This window comes from Corvus kubaryi, unplaced genomic scaffold, assembly GCF_017639235.1.
Source record: "Corvus kubaryi isolate FWS band 111438036 unplaced genomic scaffold, C.kubaryi_AGA036_p1.0 37383, whole genome shotgun sequence".
Lineage (NCBI taxonomy): Eukaryota > Metazoa > Chordata > Aves > Passeriformes > Corvidae > Corvus > Corvus kubaryi.
The window spans coordinates 338,632-363,144 of record NW_024581125.1 but is presented as its reverse complement, the minus strand read 5'-3'; the positions used below and the strand labels follow the sequence as shown (position 1 = coordinate 363,144).

Below are 24,513 nucleotides of genomic sequence, written 5' to 3'. Positions count from 1 at the left end.
GGTACCTACCTATTCCTCCCATCCAAAATAACCCCCCAATGTTTGAAAATAAACGGCAGAAATATGTCCCAGCAGGTGTTACCTCCTCAGTGTTGTCTTGTTTGTAGCCAGTCACAAGACAACATTCCCACAACATCAGAGGTAAGCAGATGGCACTTATTAATTTACATCGTAAATACACTCTTAATGTGTGCGCGGAGCCGCCGCTGCTGCGGGAGGCAGCTCCACCTGCGGAACATCGCAGCCCAAACGCTTCACCTGGGACAGGCAGCGGCGTCTCTCCCGTGTGTCCCTGCCCTGCTTCCCCGGGAGGAGCAAGCAGCGGGTCCCGGTTTGCGCAGCAGCACCGGAGGGGCTCCGGAGCTGTTCCGCACCCCCCGCGGGAGGAGGCCTCTCCCCACAGCTGTCAGTCGGTCGCCCCAGGCACCAAACCGGAGAAAATTACACCCAAAGTTATTAGAGGCAGCAAGACTGCAGGCAGCATCAACACAGCATATGTCCCAGAGTAAACAGATTGCGCGGAACTTTTCTGACATGCTGAGGGGCCATCGGTGCCGAAATCGCTCTTCCCGAGATGTGGAGCTGCCTGCGGGGAAGGGGACGTGCGCTGGGAAGGGGCTGCGTGTTCCCCTCAGCGTCCCAACCTGCAGCTCTGCCGGAGGCTCTCCCCAGGCACCTGCTGACCCACCCTGCCACCAGCGGGGACACGCGGCAACGGGGAGGTGGGAACTGCCTGGAAAATCAGGGAAGGTGTTCCCTTGGCCAGGCCACCCAGCACATCCAGTAATGATTGGGGCTGGATGGAGAATTACCAACGCAGATGGGTTTGCACTAAAATAGCTCCGTCCCATCTCCCCCTCCCAGCCCTCCCCTTCTCTCTTCTGCAAAGCAACACAGTTGAAAATGGGTGAGGTTTTCATTTTTTCAAGATTTTTTTTTTTTTTTTTTAAATTCTGGAAAGAGGCACAAGTACATGGGCAGCAAGGGGAACCCAACGTCGCCGAGGGACCTAAGAGGCGTACCTTCTGGCTGAAGGTGCTTTGGAGCTGGGGGAGCACCAGCCCACCCTCCTTGCTGTGGACACTGTGGCTGCAAAGGGCTGTGGCGCCGGAGAAGGAAGGACAACCCAAGGACTGCAGTGTAGCCTCCAACTCCAGCCTGCCAAGAGCATCCAGCCTGCCTGGAAATCCGTCTGTGTTGCCTAATGCAGGGGCTGATCCCCAAATTCAGCTGCCACCCATCCTGTTTGGAGACCTTGTCACTCGAATCCATACCTGGCACAGTAGGACCCAGGTCCTTCCCTGTGCATCCCACACTGAGGATCGGCTCGCAGGATCACGGCAGGATCACAGCAGGCTGGAGGTGGGAATCTCCCACACCCGGCTCCTGGGCCCCCTCGGTGATCCATGGAGCACACACTCATTTTTGGGGCTCGGGACGTTTCCAAAATGTGGCACATCGCAGGGAGCCGGGCGGGCAGCCTGGCGAAGGGCGAACGTGGCAACCAGAGGCTGGCAGGAGCAGCTGTGAGGCTGCTGAGGGACACGCCGGGCCTGGGAACCGGTGCCTCAGGGCTGGGAGGGCGAGTGTGACCCCACCACGACCACCTCGGCGTGCCCCACTCCTCCCCTTGTGGCCCTTTGATGGATCCTGCGGCCCTTCCCAAGGGGAGGGGTGTGCAGTGGCCCCGCTCCCAGTGTTATCTGCCTTACCTGCTTGCCAGGCACTGCACCAGGAGCCGTGCCAGGCGGCAAGGGTGGCTGTGAGCCTGGCAGGCCACGGGGAGGGAGCTTGTGGAGCTCTGCTTATCTCTCACGGGCTCCAGGCGCCCGTGCTGGAAGCTGGATCCTCGCTGGCTGCCAGGGAGCAGCGAGCCCTCGGCTTTGGAGGGATCTCTGCCTGTGTCCCACAGCACCAGGATCAGTAGGAGAACGAGGGGCAGACAGAGCAAAAGTGCCAGATGCCACCACAGTGTCTGCCTGCCTCCAGACACATGGGCCTGGTGTTCCCAGCCAGGAGCAGGGAGAGCATCCCAGCTCCTCACAGAGCCCCTGTGCCTTGTGCTCCTCTCCCCTGCCTGTCCTTCTCAGCTGTTTGGCCACAAGCCTGTGACCCTGGGCACCCCTGGATGGTCACCAGCTGGTGCCCAGCCAAAGCCAGGGAGGTCAGCGTGACGGGAGCGTTGCTCTGAGGCCGTGTCCGCAGCATCACCTGTGTTCAGCAATGGCTGCGAGCACCGAGGGTAAAATCCCAACCAGAGCACAGCAGGAGGCTGTGGTGAAGGGTCCATGGCATAACGTCATCCCTGCAGGGTTCAAAACCCACGTGCCGTCAGATCTGAGCAAGGGGAGCCCCACATCTGCTGCAGCACCTGCCCAGTGCCCCCCTGTCCTGCAGCCACCCCAGAGCCCACGGCGAGGGCTGGGTCCGGGGGAACATCCCCCGCACTGCAGAGTCTGCACTGGGGAGAGGAAATCCACTCCAGCTGCCAGCTCTGGCTGATAAGACAATCTCCTTTCATCTCTTACTGCCTCTCACTCCACCCCTGGGTTCCTTTTCTTCATTTTCTGGTTGCACCCAAAGGCCCGCGCTGCGCTGGGCGCGCTGCGTCACCCTGACGTCAGGGAGGCAGCCAGGGCCGCGATCTCGGGGCTTCTTTCATAACCTGCCTGCCCTGGGGGCTCTCATTAATCGTGATCCACAGATAATGGCCCTGCAGAGCCATTGCCAGCAGTCCCAAGGGAACCCACACTGGTTTTTCCGCACAGGCGCCCTGGTGGAGCGGGAACAGGGCAAACACGCCGGGAAAGGAGGCTGGGAAAGGGCAGGCACCAGGCTGGAGGGGCTCCAGGTGTGTGCACAGGCAGCTGGCAGCACTGGGCTTGCAGTGCCCTGGTCCAGTGGAAGGTGTCCCTGCCCATGGCAGGGGTGGGGAATGAGATGGGCTTTGAGGTCCCTTCCAACCCAAACCCCTCTGTGATCACCCCAGGGTTGGCATGGGACCTTCTGCATCCACCCTGGGACAAAAAAAATAATGGATTTGGCCACAAGCCTCTGGCTTGGGCAGTCCTTCTTATTTATCCGTCCCATCCTGCTGGCTCAACACTCGGCTGTGGATATTGAGCTTCAGGCCTGTCAAGAGACATCAGAGTCATTCCACATCCACACGGCAGTGAGAGGAACAAGTCTGCAATTTTCCTATTTTGCCTTCTTCTTGGAGATCTTTAAAAAAGAAAAGAAAAAAAAATCTTTAAGAGTTTATGAGCCTTGCCTCCTTCTCCTTCATGCCTGCTCCCCACTGGAAAACAAGGATTACCTTAGCTGCTGGATTTCTCTTGCTCAAGGAGGGTTATTTGCAATCACTCCTGGCATAGCTTTATGTTAAGTGCTGGCCCAGCCCTGGTTTTGGGAAGAGGGCATAAATTCAGGGCTCGTTTCGAGCTACCACCCTCATTTTCAGTACGTGATCCCTCCTTCCTGCATAATGAAAATCCATTCCTTGTCTTGGAGGAGTCCATCGTAGGCAGAGGAGACCGGTGTGTCTTGCACATGGAAAAGAATTACTATGAGACAGCTCTTAAAACATTTTTTTTAATTGATGTGCTCCCAGTCTCCTGTTTGCTGGTGGGTAATTAAGTCAATTAACAAGCATCTGTTTATTTATTTCCCTCATTTATGGATGTAAGCAGTTCGGGTAGCAGTTTGTAACAGGGCCTGCTGCAGCTCGCCCGCCGATCCATGAATATTCAGGCAATCGCTGCACTCTATCTACAGGACCTGCTCCTCCACCTCCAGGAATTTGGGAATGAGCTCCAGGGTGGCCAGGGATGGGACAGGCTGTCAGCCTGGGGCTGGGGTGGACAGGGCTTGGAGCAACCTGGTCTGGTGGAAGGTGTCCCTGCCCATGGCAGGGGGTGGAACCAGATGGGCTTTGAGGTCCCTTCCATCCCAAACCAGTCTGTGATTCCGTGATTCCAAGTTCCCTCCTAATCTGCATTTTGGCAAAGCCCCTCAGACGCTCTCAAAGTCCTCTTGGGGCTGTTTTTGCGTCCCTCCTGCAGACCAAGGCTTCAGCATCCTTCAGAAAGCGTTCGAGGGCAGCTCGTGGAGGCTGGAAAGCAGCGCCCAGCTGCCCCCAGCCCAGGGGGGAGGGTCAGATTTAACACATCACGCCGAGCACGGCCCTCCTCCCCACATCCATGTGCTTCCCGGATGGCTGGGGCAGGAAGCACCACCAGGAAAGCAGCGGCTCCCTGGGAATTTGTACTTCCTTGGGATCATCCAGGTGGATCTCCACCAAGCCCGCTGACCCTCCTGGGGATCTGCCCGGGACCTTTCTGGGGTCACCCAAAGCTCGGAGCACTTCGGGGTCACCCCGGACACCGCTGTCCCCATCTCCCGTGTGAAACACGCTCCGCATGCCCAGAGCCGAAGGCTGCGAGCCCGGCCAGCGACGTCCCCCCGCGGCCCCAAGAGCTCCGAGCGCTGCCTTCAAAGAGCTGTGTAATCACGGGGAGCACGGTAAAGGAGGCCCCGGAGCCAGAGAAGGAGGGATCAGCAGTCTCCGGGCACAGCGCTCATCTCGGCGAGCACTTTGCCGGGGCACAGCTGCTGCTGACGTCTCTCCTGCAGCCGCACCGGGTTTGTTGCCGTGTCAGCACCAGGGATGTTCACTCCCTCCCGGAGCACCCTTCGGGTGCCGAAGCCCTGCCACGCTCCACACGCTGCTTTTGCAGGGCCGGGGGTGGGGAAAGGGATGCTCCCGGGCCGGGGAATTGCCGCAGCGGCTCGGGCTGGCCCTGCGTGCCCTGCTCCTGGGGGGAGATGCCATCAGCAGCTCGGAGGAGGCTGCACGGAAGGCATCCATCGCGCCTGGGAGAGGGGAGGGCAAGGCTCCTGAGCGCCCTCGCAAAATTCCTTGGGTTTGGGAAATTAATTAGTTTAGATGAGCAATTAGAGCTCGATTTAGCGCTAGCTCGTTGCAGCTCCGCTGAATGGCTGCGCCTTCCCCTCTCCCACTCCTCAAACGAGAGTTTTGGGGTTTTACAGCAGAGATCATCGGGGCTGGGAGTGCAGTGAGGGATGGAAGAAATCCGGGATGGCAGTGGGTGAGGGAGGGCACAGGTGGGAGGGGGTCATCTCCAGGGTGCAGGGAGCTGGAGATTTGGCCAAATCTTGCTGTTGGAGATTTCCAGGATGGCTGGAGATGGCCAACCTCGTTTCAGAGCTCACAGAAATTTGCCATCCAGTTTTGAGACAACTCAAAAAAGTCCAACAAGAGTCCCAGAAAAACCCTCCAATTTGCAGCAGAGCAGGAGGTGTCATAATAACAATAATAATACTAGTAATGATCATTGGATGAAAGTTTGCTGTCATGAACTGGCTGCAGCCCAAAGCTGCTTAATAAACTTGATTTCTGTGTGACAGCTGAGCCAAGGCACCGGAGAAATTCACATCCCATGGCTCTGTTGATAAATAAAAGATCCCCTCAGGGCAGTGCAGAGCTGGGACCTTTCTTCCACCCACTTTGCCCCCAGAGAAGCCACACTCAGTTGTTGGTGCCTCACCCCTGGCAGTGCCCAAGGCCAGGCTGGACGGGGCTTGGAGCACCTTGGGACGGTGGAAGGTGTCTCTGCCCATGGCAGGGGGTGGCACTGGTTGAGCTTTCAGGTCCCCTCCCACCCAAGCCAGCGTGGGATTCCAAGGTTCCACAATAATTGCATGCTCTGAGCCCTCCTTTAAATCTTTTTAGAGTCTCTGAAAGACAACAGATGAAGACATCATTTTCCCAGGCAAACGAAACGATGTGCTTCCCCCACAGGAAATCATTTCCATTCTGCACCTTTTCCTTAATCCCACACAATTTGAGAGACGGTTGATTTATAGATTTCGGAGGCTCTCTTTCTTCCCTCTGCTGCCAGAAGTGAGACGGATCACGCACATCCCGCCCTGGCTGAGGCTTCAGCGCGTGTGCCGAGCATTCCCCGTGTCCCCCACGGACACAGCACGCAGGGACCAGGGTGTGGAGGGTTCCAAACAGCACCCAGGGCTCCAAAGGAGGTTTGGAGGAGGTGTATCCTCACCACAAAACAGGCACTTGATCTGAATTCCAGCGAGGAGAAGGAAAAAACGTGGAGGGAGAGGAAGAACTGGTGCACAGGAGGATGGAAGACAAGGCAGGGTGAGCACAGGGGTTACACTGCGGGGTGGGTGCTTTTGGGGGCTCTTTAAAATCCAGCCCAGGTAGGGCCACTCTCACAGTTATTAATAATTACCTCTGTTTGATCTCCTCTCCTCCCAGGCTGCGTCCTGGTATTCGTCTGGAGAGGGAAAAAACCTAAACCAACCAACCAAAACAAACAAAGAAACAAACACAAAGCCTGCTCCCCCAGACAAAACAAACAATAAAAAAACCCCAACTCTCCCCACCCCCAAAAAACCCCCAAAACTTTAACACCTTCAAAATACAGCACTCAGAAAGAAACAAAAAAAACCAAATTAAAACCAAACACACACACACAAACCCCCCAGAAACCCAGCCCTCCCAGAAAACGCTAGAAAAACCAACACCTCAAACAAAAACCAGATTCCCCCCACAAAATCCCCAAACAAACCCACCCTCAAAAAACCCAAAAAAAGAAACAAAAACCCCCAACCCCCCCAAAACTCAAAAAATCCACCCTGAAGCAAAACACAACAAAATCAAAAAACCCTAGAAACAAACAAACAAATAATCACATGCAAAATGAAACCAAACCCCACCCCAAAACCCCCTCAAAAATAAAAAAACCTCCTCCAGAAAAAGCCCCACCCCCAGAAAAATCTTCAACACCCCGGCAAAACAACAGCTTTTGGGTTGAACACGGAGAAGTCTCTGCAGGGAAGGGAGATGCTGTTACCTACATCCATCCTGAACTTCCCAACAAACCGCCCTGGGCTAGCACCCACCCTTGGCCAAACCTTTTGTGCGTGTCCAACACCCCCTGGCTTTATCACCCTTTTCAGCAGAGCGCTCCCAGCTCCTGAAAAAACCCCTCCCACGGCCATTGCTCGGGGACATCTCGTCCTTCCCGGAGCACGAAGCTGTCCAGGCCCCGCAGGTGCTCGGAGCTGCTGCCCCGCCAGGGTGGAAGGGGCTGCTCCGGGCTCCCGTTCAACAGGCACAGGAAATCATCCTCGTGGCATCATCTCATCTGGCCTTGCCTCTGCTCCAGCTGGGCCTGCCTCTCTTCCAGAGGTGCAGCTGCCTTGGAGGATCTCGGAGTTGGAGGAGGAGAGGTTTTGGCATCTGTTCCCCCCAGTGCTCCCTGCGCTTTCGGGGTTGCTCAGGTCGCAGCAAAGGCAAACACGCTTTTCCTGGATCTCCTCCTAGAAGGGGCTCAGGGGAGGGTTTGGAGGGGCTAAAACTAGAAAGGAAAAATAATTAAAACCCCTAATGAAGCTGGAGGCGCCAGCACAGCTGATAACAGGGTCTCCATGATGCCTGGGGTTTAGGGTGGGTTGAAAGCCAACAGGGCTACAGTCCTACAGGAAACTCATCCTGCTGCTTCCTCAGCTCCTGCCACGGCTTTGGTTCAAACTCCCATTCCTATGGGGACAGCGGAGACCTTTGAGACAAGCTGGAAATCATAAAAACATGGAATGGTTTAGGTTGGAAAGGATCTTAAGGCATCATCTTGTCCCACCCCCTGCCATGGGCAGGGATACCTTCCACTGTTGCAGGTGGTTCCAACCCCATCCAGCCTGGCCTTGGACACTTCCAGGGATGGAGAGTCCACAGCCTGGACTTGCTCCCTGTTTTCCTGGTGCCCAGAAATTCTCTCACAGAAACAGTGGACTTTTCCCTTGGAACAGCACTACCATGGACACTCCTCTCTCAGAGAACTTCCCCAAATGTGCTGCTGCTGGAGAAGGTGCAGAGGCTGGACTGGCAAACACACCGAGGGCTGATACAGGCTGAGCTTGGAGAGGGGAGAGCAGAACCATCAGCTCTCCGGGTACAACGAACAGGAATTCCTCTGATATCCACTTGTTCCCCAGGGAAAAGAAAAAATGATGTTGAAAACACCCAGTGTCAGAACAGACCTTCCAGAACAGCCCTTGCAGTGGCTCCAGCAGGGATGGTGGGTGGGAGTATCAGCCTCAAAATTATGTACAGACCTGGTGTCAGGGGTGTGTGGGACACATTTCTGGAGGTTTTGAGATCCTCTCTCCTCTTACCTCTGCACTTGTGGAGAGGGAACTCCCAGCACTCCTTCCTTCTCATCCAGCTGGGAGCAGGTGCTGATGCCTCTGTTCCGTACACCGGGTGCTCCGAGCTTCCTTCTTCATCCTCACGGATGAGCTTTGTGTCTGGCTGCAGCCTTCGGTGCTCCGGGGCTAGATCACAGGATCGGAGAATCCCAGAATGGTTTGGGTTGGAAGAGATCTTAAAGCCCATCTCGTTCCAACCCCTTCTGCCATCCCAGGTGGAGTGTGACACTGCCATGGTCCTTCCTCACACAAGTCCCTGCAAAGGGCCGAGGGATGGACCAGCCAACACTCAGGGAGAAAGGGAAAACCTCCCAGGACTGCTGCCTGCCCCGTGGTGCCCGGAGCGGGGAAGCCACACAATGGAGGGATTACAACAAACCCATAAATCAACCCGGGGAAAGCAGGGAGCATAAACACCCAGATGATCCCTGAATACACAGGGAAGTGGATGCATAAGCAGAGTTTTAATGAATACCCATTCCTGGGGAAACCCCGCCTCTGGCACCAGCAGGAGGTTTGTGCAGAGTGGAACCAGTGGGATGACTGGGGCACGGAGAAAGGACGGAGCCTGTGACCCACCTGCCTGGCACCGGCAGTGTGGCTGATGTGACAGGGCAGGTCTGTCCCCCTTGCTGGGCACCCCAGCAGGAACAGCTGCTGGCACACTGCACGATCCCAAACCCTGCTGGAAGGGTCATGGCTCCACAGGCCAACAGGAAAATGCACTTGTATGGGAAATCCAGGCCCACTGACTGCGAGGGAAGCATGGGGAATGCCCAGAGCAGCTTTGTCCTCAGCCCCTGGGTGCTCTTTGCCTGGCTGCCAGACAAGGCCACCCCAAGGGACATTTGAGGGACAGGAACTTAGCTTGAAGTCCTTCAGATCCAACCGCTGGGCATTGGGCTTCACCAGAAAAGAGCTGTGGCTGCCCCTAGATCCCTGGCAGTGTTCCAGGCCAGGCTGGACGGGGCTTGAAGCAGCCTGGGATAGTGGAAGGTGTCCCTGCCCATGGCAGGGGGTGGGACTGGATGGTCTTTAAAGGCCCTTCCAACCCAAACCATTCCATGTACAAACATGTATTTTTGGAGCTGTGCCCACTCCACCGTCCTCCCTCCACCCCATGCTGGATTTAAACCAAAGCAGCATCTGAAATGATTGCCCTGAACCTCCCTCCCAGCTGCAAGCTCCATTTTCTGGGCCAGAAGCCCCTGTCAAACCACTCCCTGAGGGAGGCAAGGAAATCTTCAAATGTGGTGTGGCAGCCTTGCCTTCCTTCAGGACAGGCAGCGCTTCCCGAGGGACGAGCCCCGTATTTATGCCCTCAGCCAGAGGATGCTGGAGCACTGGGGAATGCCCCATCCCTCCAAAGCACCCTGCAGGGCTGCTGAGGGGCCGGGACACAGGCAGGGAGCAGTTCTGGGGTGAGCTCCAGCCCCCGACGGCCACAGAGGCGGCTCTTCCCCTGCAGCTTTCTGCTTGCTGAAGCGCTGCTCCTGCTATGAAAGTCAGAAAAGCAATAACATCCCCAGCAGTAGATGCCTCTCACGATAGCTCAGGGAGCAGATAAGGCTCCCAGAGATGTGTTATTCCTGTTCAAAGCCTTGGTCACAGTGACCTCCACAGATACTTTAAACTCAAGCTGGTTTAAATTTGGTTCTGTGTTTGTTTGTTGGTGCATCCACTTTTTAAGGAAACTTTCAGCGATCCTAAGCCCCGCTCGTGTCTGCTGTTCTCTGGTTTCCTTCTTCATTTAATGAGGCAAGGACTAGTTAATTAAACAAAAGACCTCCATCTCCCAGCGGACAGACTGCCCTTGGCCCGAGCAATCGTGCTCCCCACCCCTCTCCTTCTCCCTCCTGCCAGGAGATGGAAACCAGCCCTTTGATGGGACATGTTTGCATCTTACAGGGATCCAGTAAGTTAAAAAAAATATAAAAATAAAAAAAAATAAACAGAGTCAGTTTGTTTCCCACTGAACCCCAAAGCTTGGGCATGTAACTGCTTTGGGATGCAACACAGTCCTGCAGCTGAGAGAGGGTGGCTGGGTGGTTTCATGGAGCCCCACATGGAAAAGCTCCCCTATCCCTGTCCCCACACCATTTTTAGCACGGGAGCTGCAGACACGCACGGCTGCATCCCAAACCCCTCCGTGTAATTACAGATCCACGGTTTCTTCTGGGCTTCCGCTTGTTTAATCATCCTTTCTCGTCTGCCTCTAATACCCTGAGCTCTGTCAGAGGGCAAAAACACAGCCTTTACATCCAGGAGGACAAGAGTTCCCTGCAACAGCTGCTATATTTAACAGGGGGGAAAAAAATACACTGGGTTGCCATGGCAACCCTGGCTTCTAAAAATAGACCTGCCATATCCAGCACCACCGAGAGCACAGGCAGCGCTGACGGAAGCTGCTTCCACCGAGCGCTGGGGAATGGAAGCAAACTTTTCTTCCCCCGCTGGAATTGCCACGGAGCAAATCCTGCAAAAAAAAAAAAAAAAATCACGCGAGCCTTTGCTAATTAAAACCTTGTGCAAAGGATCCCCACTTCCCTCGGCTCAGAGATGGATCCCTGAACTGCAGCTCCTGGGATCAAAAGGGTGCTTTGGGAATGGGGGGCAGGGCTGACGCGAGCAGGGTGAAGGGATGATGAAGATGGCATGATGCTGCTGGATGAGGCTGGTTTTCCAGCAGGGGCTCGGAGTGGCCAAGTGGCCACGGCTCTGGCGTCAGAGCCAGGCAGCAGATCTGGCTGGGTTTGGACACCCTCAGGGAGCACCCAGCCTTGCCTTGCTTGCTTTAAATGACCCACAGAGGGCTGTAATGGGGATACAGAGGTTTCCACATGTCCTTTTCCTCCCCTTCCACCAACAGAACCAGTTCTCTGGGCATTAAATCAGGAGCCTTCTCCTTCCCCGCTGGAACACAGACCCTGTTACCAAAACACACCCCGAGCTCCCCACAGCAAGAGCCAGCTGAGCATCCCCCAAAATCTGATTAGTAGGGCTGAGCAGTCGCAGCCTGCTTGGGAACAGCAGTTGCTTCCCATTGCACTCCAGGCCTCCAGTCATCTCCCTAATGCTCCTTGACATTCCTTGCTCGGCGCCTCTGGCAGCGCGCGGCCCCCAGCGCTGCTCGCGGGTGGGGGGCTCCGAGTGCCCTCCCCGAGCTCTCCCCACGCAGCCCTGGCTTCGAGGAACCCTTGAGCGCGAGCTGGAGTGCTGGGTGCCCGCTGGAGGAGGCACGGCGCTGCTTGACTCCTGCTCTGCTGCCGGGAGGAAGGCGCTGGAGAGGGAGGAAGGGCTCTCCAGGAGGAAAACACTTCACGTTGTTGTAGCAGTCAGTGTGTGTGAGAAAGTGTTCTTTCTCCTTTTTTCCCCCTCCACTTAAGGAACAACAGACTGCCAGACCTGATGGGAGCCCAGGGCAATCTAGTGCAATGTTTTCTCTATTTCGTGGTTGATACCAGCAGCCTCGGAGCAGGGTCCAGAGGAGGCCACGAGGATGCTCAGGGAGCCAGGCTGGGAGAGCTGGGGGTGCCCACCTGGAGAAGGTTCCAGAGACACCTCAGAGCCCCTTCCAGGCTTAAAGGGGCTCCAGGAGAGCTGGAGAGGGACCTGGGACAAGGGATGGAGCGACAGGACACAGGGAATGGCTTCCCGCTGCCGGATGGGATATGGGGAAGGAATTGTTCCCTGGGAGGGTGGGGAGGGTGCCCAGAGAAGCAGCGGCAGCAGCGGGGGCTCTCTTGACTCATTGCATCTCCCACCCGTGGTGGCCACGTGGACGTTGCCTCCCCTCCACCAGCTGTGCCTCTGGGCTGGCCAAAGACACCAGCCCCACACAGAGGCGCCGCAGCCCAGCCTGTGACCCAGAGCTGGACACGATGGACAGGCGCGTGCCGGTCACTGAGCTGAGCAGTGCCCAGAGGGTGTTGCTGTGCAGGAAGCCCCACTCTGCCCACATGCAGTCCCCAGGCTGGGGCCGCAGGAGCATCCAGCTCTCCGAGGGGCTGGCGGGAGGGTGCTGGAGCAGGGAAGAGCACGAGAGCTTCGGCACGGCCTTGGCAGGGGGGAAGGGGCCTCGCTCAAGGACTTCAGGTTCTGTTTGCTTCACCCCGCTTCATCCTGACCCACTTCCTGGCCAATCCCAACTTGCCATGAGCTCACTGCAGAGAGGATATAAACACTGGATGTTTCTCTGGCTGCCTCCAGTACCTGTGATGTCCTGCTACAGTTCCTGCTCAGCACCTTCCCACAGGCTCCCTGTGCCTCTGGAAGCAGAGCACACTTGTCCTCCTCTATTCTCTGTCATGCCTGGCCCACTTTTACACCTGCCCTGAATCCCTTTCCCCCCTGCAGGGCCCAGAATGGTGTTTCTATAGCTGATGGCTGTATCAGCATCACAGCAGCCCCTCCTTGTCACTGACAAGGGCAGTAAATTTGTGCCCAAATAAATCCCTACCTTTGCAACAGCGTGTGAAAGGAAAGGCTTTAATGGTGAATAAACTCCCAAACCGGCCAAATGGGAAAGGGAGGGGATGAGATTTACACTAAATGCCACGGTGTGATGGCAGGGGGTGCAGCTCCTCTGGCTAAGGACTGAGAGGATGTAGGGAGGGATGTTTGCTGCTGGGGCTGCTGCTCTCAGAGCAGGGCAGGGAGTTAAGGGCACAGAGCCTGTTGCTGCTAATGGTGTTTGTGTTTAGAGCCTAAACTCACATCAGGGGAAGATGATTTAGAAGGAAATTCTTTAGTATAAGGGCAGTGAGGCCCTGGCACAGGATGCCCAGAGCAGCTGTGGCTGCCCCTGGATCCTTGGCAGTGTCCAAGGCCAGGCTGGACACTGGGGTTTGGAGCAGCCTGGGATAGTGGGAGGTGTCCCTGCCCATGGCAGGAGGTGGCACTGGATGGGATTTAAGGTCCCTTCCAACCCAAACCATTCTGGGATTCTGTGAAATAGACTTCACCAGGGCATCCTTCCCTCCCCAGGAGAGCCTGCACCTCTCAGTAAGGCCAGGCCACGTGCAGATGTAAGAGCAGCCTGCATGTCCAGGCCCAGCCACGCCGTGCTCATGGTCAGGTGGGTGCTTTCCCAAGGAAACCCAGCTCCTGACGGCTCTGTCCCAGCCCCAACCCGCTGCCATGGGCCACAGGAATGCAACAACAGCCCTGCACAAGCCCACACAGACTGGTGGAGCACGTGCCCCACACGTGGGCTGGGCTCTGAAAGTGAAATGTGACAGAGGGCATGGAAGGTGCTCAAGATTTACAGGGATGACGCAGAACAAACACAGTAAGATGCCTAATTTTGATGTGGATCTGGAGAGATTTACCTCGAAGGCTTAGCTGGGACCCCTGGGAGAAGCTTTGTGGGTGGAACGCTCCCAGCCCCAAAAAGAACAAGACACATCCCAGCAGAGCCCAGGCAATGACTCCAAACAGGAGGTGAGACCCCAGAATCCTGCATCCCTGGATGTTCCCCCGTCACAGATCCTCACCTCCTTTCTGGTTTCCTGCCACCGAGCTGGCTCAGGTTTGTGCCCTGTCCTTGCAGACATCCCTGATCCTCCACCCCCACTTCTGGCAGGACAAAACCAACAAAAATCACAGCAGGACACATGTTTCATCAGGAATCCATGGAGAAGCCACATTACAAGCCAAGGGACACCTTGGGTACTTTCAGTCTGCTGGAAATTATGAGTTTTGGTTCCACTGCTGTCCCAGACCACAGAATCCCACACTGGTTTGGGTTGGAGGAGACCTTAGAGCTCATCCTGTTCTATCCCCTGCCATGGGCAGGGACACCTTCCACTGTTCCAGGCTGCTCCAGCCTGGCCTTGGACACTGCCAGGGATCCAGGGGCAGCCACAGCTTCTCTGGGCACCCTGTGCCAGGGCCCCACGGTGCCTTTTCCAGCCTTTCCTCCAACAAAACCTGATACAACCACACTGAATTTTGCTTTGGGTTTCCTTTCTTTGCTCCAAGTTCAGCTGGGTCTCTCTCCAGGAGCCAGGAATTAAGTAGCACAGCTATTCCAAGGTAAATTGCTCTGCGATTGCTTTTCCATAGCAAGAGGGTTGTTTTCTTAGGGCAAACCACTTTTATCCTTGAGCAAAGTGTCAGCAGGAGGAATAGCCAGGGAAAGCTTGGCCATGCTGCTGTCGTGGAGTTACTATCAGGTAAAAAAGACCAGTGAGTTTCCCCTCTACAGTTCTTGTGCCAAGTTCTTTAACTTTTCCCTCAGCTCAGCTGAGGATGTCAGAGCTGGGGTTCCCTATAAATTCTCTCAGTCTGGCTGGGGAGAGCAAACCAAAAGGGCACAGAAACCATGGAGCTGCTCCAGCCAGGGAGAAATGCCTGTAATTAATGTAGTGGGAAAATTACACATTTATATGCCCCCCCCCCCCCCAAACACCAGAGCAGACATCCATTTCCTGCAGGGCTGTGGACGCCTGCCAGCCCGCAAATAAATCACAAAGCCACAAAGCCAACAAGGAGGAAAAGAAAGGGGAATTATCACAGAGGATGCAGCAGCCTTTTGTACCAGGGAAATCACCAGCGTCGCCACCAGACGACTATTGTTCACCAGTAACATTCCCTAATGCTTCCCACCACTTGGGACTCTCGTGGGGAGGGATGCTCGAGCAGAACAACGGAGGTCTCCTTGGATTTTGTGAGCTCCAAAGGCACAGCTGAGGGGTGGCTTGGGAGATGGACTGACCTGCCCCGGAGGCGTTTGTGGGACCAAACCCAAACAAACCCACAGCAAACCTGATATTAAAGAGGCTTTGGCACGGGTGAGAAAATGGAATAAACCCAAAGTTGCCGACTTTCCTCCAGGAAGAGGGTGTCTGGAGGGCAGGGATGGAGCACTCAGTGGTCTGGCAGGCCCTCCAGAGCGACCGTGTCCAGTGGTGCTGGAGATTAAAAATAAGAGAACAAACAGTTTCAGCGAGGGATTTGCAGTCCTACTCCCACACATCTTCCCTCCCCTCGCCTGTCCCCGTGGAGCTTTAATGGCCTGGGCCCCACCTCACAGCACACTGGAGTCACTGAGAGCCTCTCCACAGCCTTCCAGCTGCCTTTGGCTCCAGCACCGGGATCACGACAGCAGCTTTATGGCTTCCCCTGTGGCCCGTGAAGCTGGGCTTCATCAGCACCGGGAGACTGCAGGAGAAGGTCCATTCATGGGGTTCTGAAGGGCAGTTCCTGCTTTCTTTGCCACCCAGGGCTTGTTAAATGAGCCGTGGGCAGGTGCCATGCTTCCCAGGACATACTGTGGCCACAGCAACCCTGGCAAATGCATGAGCATTCCCAAGTGGGACTTTTTTCTTTCTCACTCTGAGCTGAAGCGCTTTAGGGGGCACTCAAAACCATCCTGTGCTGCTCACAGAGAAGCTTCTCCACCACCTCCTTCCTTGCCACAGGAACACTGAATGCCATGGATTGGAAGGGACCCTAAAGATCACCTGGTTCCAACTAGACTGGGTTGCTCCTAGACCCTTCCCACCTGGATGGGGTGGGTTTATCTCCCTGAACCCCCTGATTTCACTGCCTGGCCACCAAACCTCCAGCAGAACCAGAGGTCCCATGACCAGGGACAGCTGTGACAAAATTCCTCCCATCCCGAATCCTCAGCCCTCCTGCTCTTACTCTGCAGTGGGCAAACACAGCTGGCACTTAGCAAAGTGAGGGAATAGAGCAAAATGCTTCCCTGCACCTCAGGCACTTCAGCTTTTCCTTTCCTTCCTTGGCCTGCTTAAAAAAAAAAAGAGAGAGAGAGAGAAATTGTATTTATTCACACACACAACAGCAAAACATTTGTTTAGGAGAAAATCTCCCTGATTCTTGGCTGTTACTCCAGAGGCAGGGAGAGCAGCAGCCCTCAATGTCTGCCTGTTCCTGGGTGACTCGTGCTTTTGTGCTTTGAGTGACGTTCCCCGTTCTGATAAAAGTATTAGTGCATTTCTTGGGCTGAATTATAAATGACGAGATGCAAAGCCCTCTCTTTGTGCACTCCAGTGCTGAGACCTGACATGCCAAACAAGACACTCCAGCTCTCAAAGTGCCCACAACAGCTCCCCCCGCTCTGCGCAGACAAAGCACCCGAATCATTTGGCTGTGTTTATGAGGGACACATTTCAGGGATCAGGGTGAGAATAGACGTCTCCTGGATGTTTCCACAGCGCTTTGCTCAGAGCAGTGGCTCCTGCAGCAACATCCTCTGAGCGGGGTCCAGGACAAGCTCCCTCTCGAGCTCAGCATGACCAAATGGCACACAGGACGAGGACACTCGGGATAAACACATCTGGAAGTGGCTCTCTAGCTGCAAAGAAATGCTTATTAACACACTTTTTTTAGGGTAAAAATGGATCAAAACTAAAATACAGCAAGCATGGATTCGAGTTTTCATCTGGGGAGGGGAAAGCTGTTCCCAAACCAGAGCACGCCCAGCATTGCAAACAGCAGGTTAATCCTTTTTTATTTGTGTTTCCATTTCCTTTTAACCAAAAGAATCACAGAATCATTGAGGTTGGGAAAGACCTCCAAAATCACCAAGTCCATCCATGAATCCAACACCACTAAACCATTCCCCTGAGCACCACATCCACACGCCTTTTGAATGTTTCCAGGGAAATGCCTCCATCATTGCCCTGGGCAGCCTGGTCCAATGCCTGACTGACCTTCCAGTGGGGAGATTATTCCCAATTTCTGCTCTAAACCTCACCAGCCATTCCTTCTTGTCCTGTGCCTTGAGCTCCAGAGCCTTGCCCAGCTCCGTTCCCTTCTCAGGACGCTCATCCCGGGTGGAACACCAGGAAAGGGAGCTGCACTACCCCAGGGCAGAGCTTTTCCCTTTCATTTCTACAAATAAACAGGAAGAAAAAAACACCTGCAAAAAATTGGTTTAGGCTAATCCTAAACTGAAAGTTCATATTCCTTAGCTGGATTTCAAAAACAAAGTTTTCTTGACCCAAAACGTTTAATTTGACCTAAAAGGTCTCGCTTTGCTTTAAGTCTCTTGGAAACTTAGAAATCAGGGGACTGAACAGCTCATTAAAAAAGAAACAAAAAAGAAAATAAAGCACTCTCCCCGTCAGGGTTTGAGGCAGGTGACACCAATAAGCAGTGATAAAAGAGTCTGTGTTGGCAGGAAATGCCCCAGCTTGCCCATGTGCCCACAAGGGCACGTTAGTTCACGTTGTCGAAACTGCTCTATTTAAAAATAACAATAATAATAATAATAATTAAACATTCCCTCAGCCAAATGGAAAGAGAGGGTGGTGCCTGGGCAGGAAATGGAGCCAAGTGCCCTGACGGAGGGGCCGTGTCCCGTGTCCTGCCCTGGCCCTGCACCGCGGAGGCATTGTTGCGGCCACGCGGAGTTCCCACGGAGCAGAACAGCAGGGGTGGCTCTCCAGGAGCCCTGGGCTGGGTGGTCCCAGCAGCCCTGACCCAGAGGGGGGAGGCAGCTCTGCTTTTCCAGGAGCAGCCTGTGCGTTAGTGCGGCTCTGACTCATCTCCCGTGCTGCATTTTGCTTTCAAGGCCTTGCAGCGTCCCAGACATCAGCTCATCGCCTCCCCAGTGTCCCTTGTCCAGCAGGGTCACCCAGAAAAAGCTGTGTGAGCGCAGACATCTGCCCGTAGTTCCAGCTGACAGGGGAGCTTACTGTGCTTGGGTTCAAGGACACTTTAGAAGGCCTTAGGGCCCCTCACGCCTCCATCTCACGCCATCACAGAACACTAAACTTGGAGAGGACCTCCATGGAGCCCAGAGAGGCGTCCTTTCCTCGTGTGCTTCTGGGAAGGGAAGTTTCCCTCCATCTGAGACCTCTCGAACCAACCACGAGCACACGTTCCCCCTCGTTGGCAGATTTTGCTGGCGTGTTTTTCCAGGCCTGCAGTGCTCGCTGCCGGGGGCTCCACACGGAAGCTCCAGCAGGCTCCAAGAGCAGGCTCTGCTGGCCACTGGAATTCCTAGCCCATGTCTGACCCACGGCTTCTGGGGGCACACCCTGAGCCTGTTGTGTCTGAGACCATTGCCCTAAATACCTCCTGCTCGTCTCCGCTTTCCCAGCCATTACAGGATCCCCGGGGAGGAGGCATTTCACATTCCCTGCAGCCTGGCTGCTGCACAGCCCAAAGCCCAAGAAAGCCTCACGAGAGCAGCAGCTTTCTGTGTGCTGCTACCCTCTGCATCCGAGGGATGCTCCTGAACTTTAGCCTGGCTTTCGCTTCTGGCTCCTCTCCGAGGCCTTTGATCCAAGAAAGCCTCTCGACATGTTCCCCTTGCTCAGCTGGGGAATTCAGCACTGCGGTATCTTGCATTGCAGATTATTTTTAGGGATGATCCAATCGAGACAGATAAAAATAAGAAACGAGCTGAATCTTTGCTGGAGCCAACTGCAAAATGCTGTGGCTTACCAGAACCTCGTGGCCAGAGTGGGATTCCTGATCCAAGAGCACATCCAAGAACAGGTCAAGGGTTCATCCACAAAACTCGATGGCTCAGGCTGTGCTGCCACCAGCACCCAGCAGGACAAAAAACAGAGACCACCACAGATAAACACAGATACCTGCATGCCAAAACACCCAAGTCACATCCAAATTTCATTTCAAAGTCAAGGAAACATCACCCATAGCTGCGAAGGACATCCTAAGCAACAACAGGCAGCCAGGCTGGTGATGCAGTGCTGAATTTCACTGAAAGCCCTTAATAAATGGTTATCACATCCCTAATAAACTCGGCTGGGCTGTGGAACCACAGCCCTCACCGTGTGGCTCTCGACTGGAGAGAAAAGAAGAGCAGAAAGCAGTGAGACATCTCCCCATGGCATATGCCCAGACTCCAGAAAAGCATTTGGGGCAAAATTCCAGAGCACAGTGAAGGACAAAAACTGATTTTTCCTTTTTTCACTGATGTGAAGGAACAGGATTTGCTCTCAATTGGTCAGTATTGCCTGGGGAAAGAAAGTAAAAAACCACCCCTGAGAGATGACTTGTCTGAACCAGTCACTTAGAGGCATTTATTTTTTAACAAGGGAATTTTTCCCTTTTTTTTTTTTTCTTTTTGGTCAGGTTGATTATTGCCGACAGTATTTTAGCATCTGCTGTGCCTGCTGACCTACCACATTTACCCTACTTACACTAATTAAACTTTAATTAAGCTCACTAGATGTTCATCTAACATCAAAAGTAAGGCAAAGGCTTCGCAAAGCGAAGGTCTCGGCGTGGCTGGGCAGTTTGGGTTTACATCACTTTATTTATACACCCCTAACAAAGGGGAGGGGTTTTTAGGTGCAGCTCACTTCTGACCTACTCACCTGACCCTTCCAACACCTGCTCTGCAGTTTTGTTCTGAACCAGCTGCACGAGGACTGGCACTTTTTGGGGTAACAGAGACCTCAAGGGACTGAGGAGTGTTTTGGGATGCTCCCGTCAGTCCAGGCCCTCAGGTGCCCCAGGTTTCTCCTCCCAGGCTGCCAATCAGGTCTTGTATTTCTATTTCTTAAAAAAAAAAAACGGAGCAAAAGGACTTTTCTGCCAGCCCACCCTGGCAGTGCAGGGTGCAGTCTCTGTTCAGTGCACGCACAGCTGTTTTCCAGTCGGCCTCGCTCAAACAACTCCAGCCAAGTTTCCTGACAAGTCCGTTTTCCTCTCCTCTCCGCCTCCAAAATAAATTCCCTCGCAACCCAGGAAACGTGCTGCCACCACAGGCTTGGGAAGGGCAGGGAGAGGCAGCATCAGGAGTTCCTTGTGGCACCTGGAACACGGGTGTCACATCCCCCCCCACAGCCAGGGCTGCATCAACCCGCGGGGATTAAAACAGATCCTGGCGCTCTCCTCAGCTCAAAAGATTCCCAGAATCCTTCAGGTTGGAAAAGACCTCGAAGATCTTCGAGTCCAACTGTTAACCCAGCACTGCTTTTCCCTAGTTTCAGCAGGATCAGCTGGGAAAGCAAAAGCCAGCTGCATGTGCATGCTTCAAGGATCAGCAATCTGATTGTCGGCATCCAGAACTGTCCTCCTGCACAGTTCACTCCATTCCCACCTTCAGCAAAATCATCCTGGGAAAACCACTTCTTTTAGAGCTATTCCTCTAAAATTGCTTGAGCAATTCTCCCTCTTTTTGTTCTCTTTTTTTTTTTTTTAAAGCAAGCAGGAACTTTAAAAAGAAGGTGTTTTGGAAAAGGATATTTTGGCAACAAACCTTTCAGTTTAGTGCTTGGCAGGCACCAAGCGTTTAATCTTTGAAAAATAAAAATTTGTTCAGAGCTTTGGGGTTTTGCTGGGTTTTTTGGCTTTTCTAAATGAAAGTGCAGGTTGGTGCTGTGAGTGGGGAGGTTCTCACACACACACACACACACACACACACAAACCCCTCAGCACTGGTGGATTTCCAGTGATCCCTACATAAAAAGATCTGAGTCCAAGTCCAAATTCAGGAGGAACACACATGGATGCATGGAATGAGTTCCCCTGAATGACAGCTCCCAGGTAGCACTGGAGGGTGTTGGAATCATGGAATGGTTTGGGTTGGAAAGGACCTTAAAACTCTTCCCATTCCACCCCCTGCCATGGGCAGGGACACCTTCCACTGGACCAGGCTGCTCCAAGTCCTGTCCATGCTGGCCTGGAACACTCCCAGGGATGGGGCAGCCCATTTAAGGGTCTTGGGGACCCCCAAGAGCAACCCCTCACTGGTTCCCTCTTCCCTGCAGTGCCACTTGCTGGGCAGCAGATCCTTCACCTCCTCCATCACCTGCCCGTGCCACCCTGCTGGTCCCAACACTCCACAATTCCCTGGAATGCCACTGCCTTTGCGACAGGGACAAGAGAGTCAGGGCCTCCTTCGGCTGCTGGATGCTGTGACAGAGAGAGGCTCCAAGCCTTAAAGTAAAAATTCTACTTCATAAACAAAGCAGAGATGAGATTTGTCACCAGGCAGGAACGGGGAAGTCGCTGTTCCAAACAAAACCACCTATTGATCGTGTTTTACTGTCAGTCCATCCAAGGAAAGCTGCTCCTGGTGAATGTTCTGTGCACAAGCAGGGGCTCCTAGTGAGACACCCCGTCCATCGGCTGAGCCCAGCAATGGGAGCTCTCCGTGCAGGAATGAAATGGGTGCCTGTGCCACCACGGCCTGGGCAGACAGGTGCCAGTGCCCCTGTTAGCCCTTGGCCTGTGGTGTACAGAACAGGATAACAACCTCTTTAAAACCACATCTATCTCCGCAAGCTCCTTTCCTGGGATCCTCTGTTCCTGGGGGGTGGAATGGCTTTGCTTCCAAACTCATTTGCTCCATGGCACGGGGAGGGGGGAGAAAGAAAAAAGCAGAGAGGTAACAAGAGAAACAGAACATTTGGCAAATGTGTACTGAACTTCACACAACAAACCCATTAGTTCAGGCGGCCCCATCTCTATGGCAACCAAACAGCACAAAAACAAGGCATTAGCACCTAAATTTATTAGTGGGCAAGTGCTCTAGCTTTTATCATTCCAGGGGGGGATTGCCCTCCCCAGCTCCCTGGGGTTCCTGAGGGAGATGGTTCTGGTTCAAATGCCAGCACAAACATGGGCACACCGTTTACAGACAGTGGAGCCGAAGCTTTCGTAGCTTTAATCACAGTTTGAAAAACAAATAGCAAAACAAAACCGAGGGAAAGAGGCTGTGTGGAGGGGAGTTACCCAATTTCCACTTTACTTTGCGAAATTGCTAACGGCTTGCAAGTCCCGGGTAAGGGGTGAGAGGTATCATCCATCCTGTCCTGACAGCTCCATGAAGATCTTCATCAGGAGGGGGAATGGGGGTATAAACTTGTCCTCCCAAAATAATTTCCAAGTTCCTTGCCTTTATTTTAACTGGATATTACAAGCCCTGGGGAAATGTGTAACCCAGTCTCCACTGTGCCACAAGGCTCCAGGTGGTGCCACAGGCTCTGGGGGAGGAGCGGGGCTATTTGGATTTGTTCACTCCGGGAATAAGCAAGGGCTTGGGGATGAAGATGCTGGAAAGCCACATTTAAATGCTTCCCGTTTAAAGCATCTTCCCATTCCGAGGGCCCTGGGTGAATTCCAGTGGCCCCAGGAGCACAGACCATGCTGGGACAGCTTGGAGAAGATAACAAGGTGTCAGATCTCTCTCTGCCAGCCGGAGTGAGGCAGGAGAACAAAGGCTGTGTCTCAGCCCAAGGCACACTTGCAGCTGTGCTGGGGCTATCAACACTCTGCACATTTAACTAAGTGCTCGCTGACCTTCCCTTTTCATCTTTGCTCCGGGCTTTGGAATAACCTTCACTAGGAATAAGGATCTGGCTTTCTTGGGGTGGATAGTCTTAAAGAACCTAATCCCACTCGCTGTCAGAGAGAGGAAATCTCTGCCCAGAGCAGCTGTGGCTGCCCCTGGATCCCTGGCAGTGCCCAAGGCCAGGCTGGACATTGGGGCTTGGAGCAGCCTGGGACAGTGGAAGGTGTCCCGGACCTTGGCAGGGGGTGGAATGGGATGAGCTGTAAGGTCCATTCCAACCCAAACCCATTCCCCCTTCCATCCTGCACAGCTGTTTCCAGGTGAGAGGCACCTTGTTCTCGGGCCAATTCAGACCTAACCATTAAACACTCCGTGTCTCCACACAACAAGGAGAATGCAGGCTGCGCACCCAGGAAAAACCTTCAGCGGGGAAAACAACCCCGCACTGGGAGGCGATGCCTTGAAGAAATGTCAAACCCATCCTGTCCTCCAGCACCCCTCAGGTGGAGTCAGAAGAGCACCACCAAGCACAGACCGAGCCCGTCACAGCGCAGAAGGTCTGATGGCACACTGCTCATCGCTGGTTTCAGCCAGGTCACCAGCCAATGCCCAATGTAGGGGTTGGGATGCCCTCACCACACTGCCACCAGCAGCAGCACAGCCCAGCACTAACATCCCCCTGTCCTCAGGCAGCACCTCCTCCTGAAAGCACCCTGCCAAGATCTCAGCTGACCAGGGCCCTGCTTCCCAAGCCCTCCAGGCAGCTTGCAAGAAAGCAAATTAACAGGTTGAAACCCTGACAATTTGCTTCTGAAACAAGGTCGCTGAGGATCCCACAAGTCCCTGACTAGCTGGCTTGCTATCAGCTCAAAGGCATTTCAAGAACATTAGCACTCGTGCCAAAAATATCTGGGCTTGTCCCTGCAGCAAAACAGCGGCAGGAGGAGGAGGATGGGATGTGATGGCAGTGTCTGAACAGGCAGAGGGATGGGGGGCGGGGGCAGAGATGGTTGGGGGGTGTTTTTTGGGGTGCCTACACCACTGGGAAGAGTAAACAAAAGAGTTTTAAAGTCTCCTGTCAACCAGAACTAACTCTGTCCCCATGAGGGCCCAATGGTTCATAGCTGGACTCGAGGACCTTAAAGCTCCTTTCCTACCTTAATGACTCCACATTTACCTCTGGCAACAGCTCTCAGCACACAGCAGCAAAGCCAACTTGAAATAAACCCTGAGCACGTCCAGTCCCCTACAAAAGACACAACAAAAACACTTGCTGACATCATGCCCAACTCACCGGTGGTTTTCCTCTACTGGAAATTTTCTTGCCATCTCCAGTCTCGCCTCACAGTCTTTGCAAAATGAGAGACTTTTGGGTTTTACCAGTGAAATAATTGCTGTGGAACGAAATTCAGTGATTAGAACAACATTCAGCAATCAGAACAACATTCAGCAATTATAACAAGAACCACACTTGCAAGCTTCAGAACATACCCAGCTCCAGACGGACCTGGAATAAGATACCTCATAACCCTCCTTCACAGCTTTCACCATTTTATTTTGGGATTTATTGTCTAAATCAAGCATTTAGAAGCCTCCATGCTGAGTCTTGGGGCTTTTTTCCCCCAAAGTCCTCCTGGCTGACATATCTTTGGGTCCAGGATGTGAGCACAGAGTAGCTCTGACTGCTCTTGTCAAACACAGCAGCATCTCAGGGCACGGGGGCAGGCGGATTTGAGCTGAAGGAGGGCCAGGATTAGATGGGATATTGGGAAGGAATCCTTCCCTGTGAGGGTGGGCAGGCCCTGGCACAGGGTGCCCCTGGATCCCTGGCAGTGCCCAAGGCCAGGCTGGACACTGGGGCTTGGAGCAGCCTGGGACAGTGGGAGGTGTCCCTGCCCATGGCATGGGGTGGTGTTTAAGGTCTCTTCCAACCAACCCGTTCTGCGATCTGACTCCTAAAATTCACGCCACCAGACCTCCGTCCTGGTGGGCAAAGCCACGCTGGGGCAGATGCG

At 54.1% G+C, this 24,513-nt stretch overlaps 2 long non-coding RNA genes across 3 annotated transcripts; both read right to left on the bottom strand.

Annotated features, from left to right (window-relative positions):
* Positions 1-5,486: 5,486 nt before the first annotated feature.
* LOC121668058 lies at positions 5,487-6,316 on the bottom strand. Its single transcript, XR_006017242.1, has 2 exons — positions 6,276-6,316; positions 5,487-6,149 (listed from the first exon to the last, which is right to left on the bottom strand). It is a non-coding gene; the product is annotated as an uncharacterized LOC121668058 (long non-coding RNA).
* A 1,412-nt stretch (positions 6,317-7,728) lies between these two features.
* On the bottom strand, positions 7,729-24,301 carry LOC121668041. 2 transcript variants are annotated; one of them, XR_006017233.1, is made up of 3 exons: positions 23,793-24,301; positions 15,022-16,576; positions 7,729-10,729 (listed from the first exon to the last, which is right to left on the bottom strand). It is a non-coding gene; the product is annotated as an uncharacterized LOC121668041 (long non-coding RNA). The 2 variants fall into 2 exon arrangements; XR_006017234.1 differs by lacking the exon at positions 23,793-24,301 and having other exon boundaries at positions 15,022-15,167; positions 15,904-20,837.
* Between the last annotated feature and the right edge of the window lie 212 nt (positions 24,302-24,513).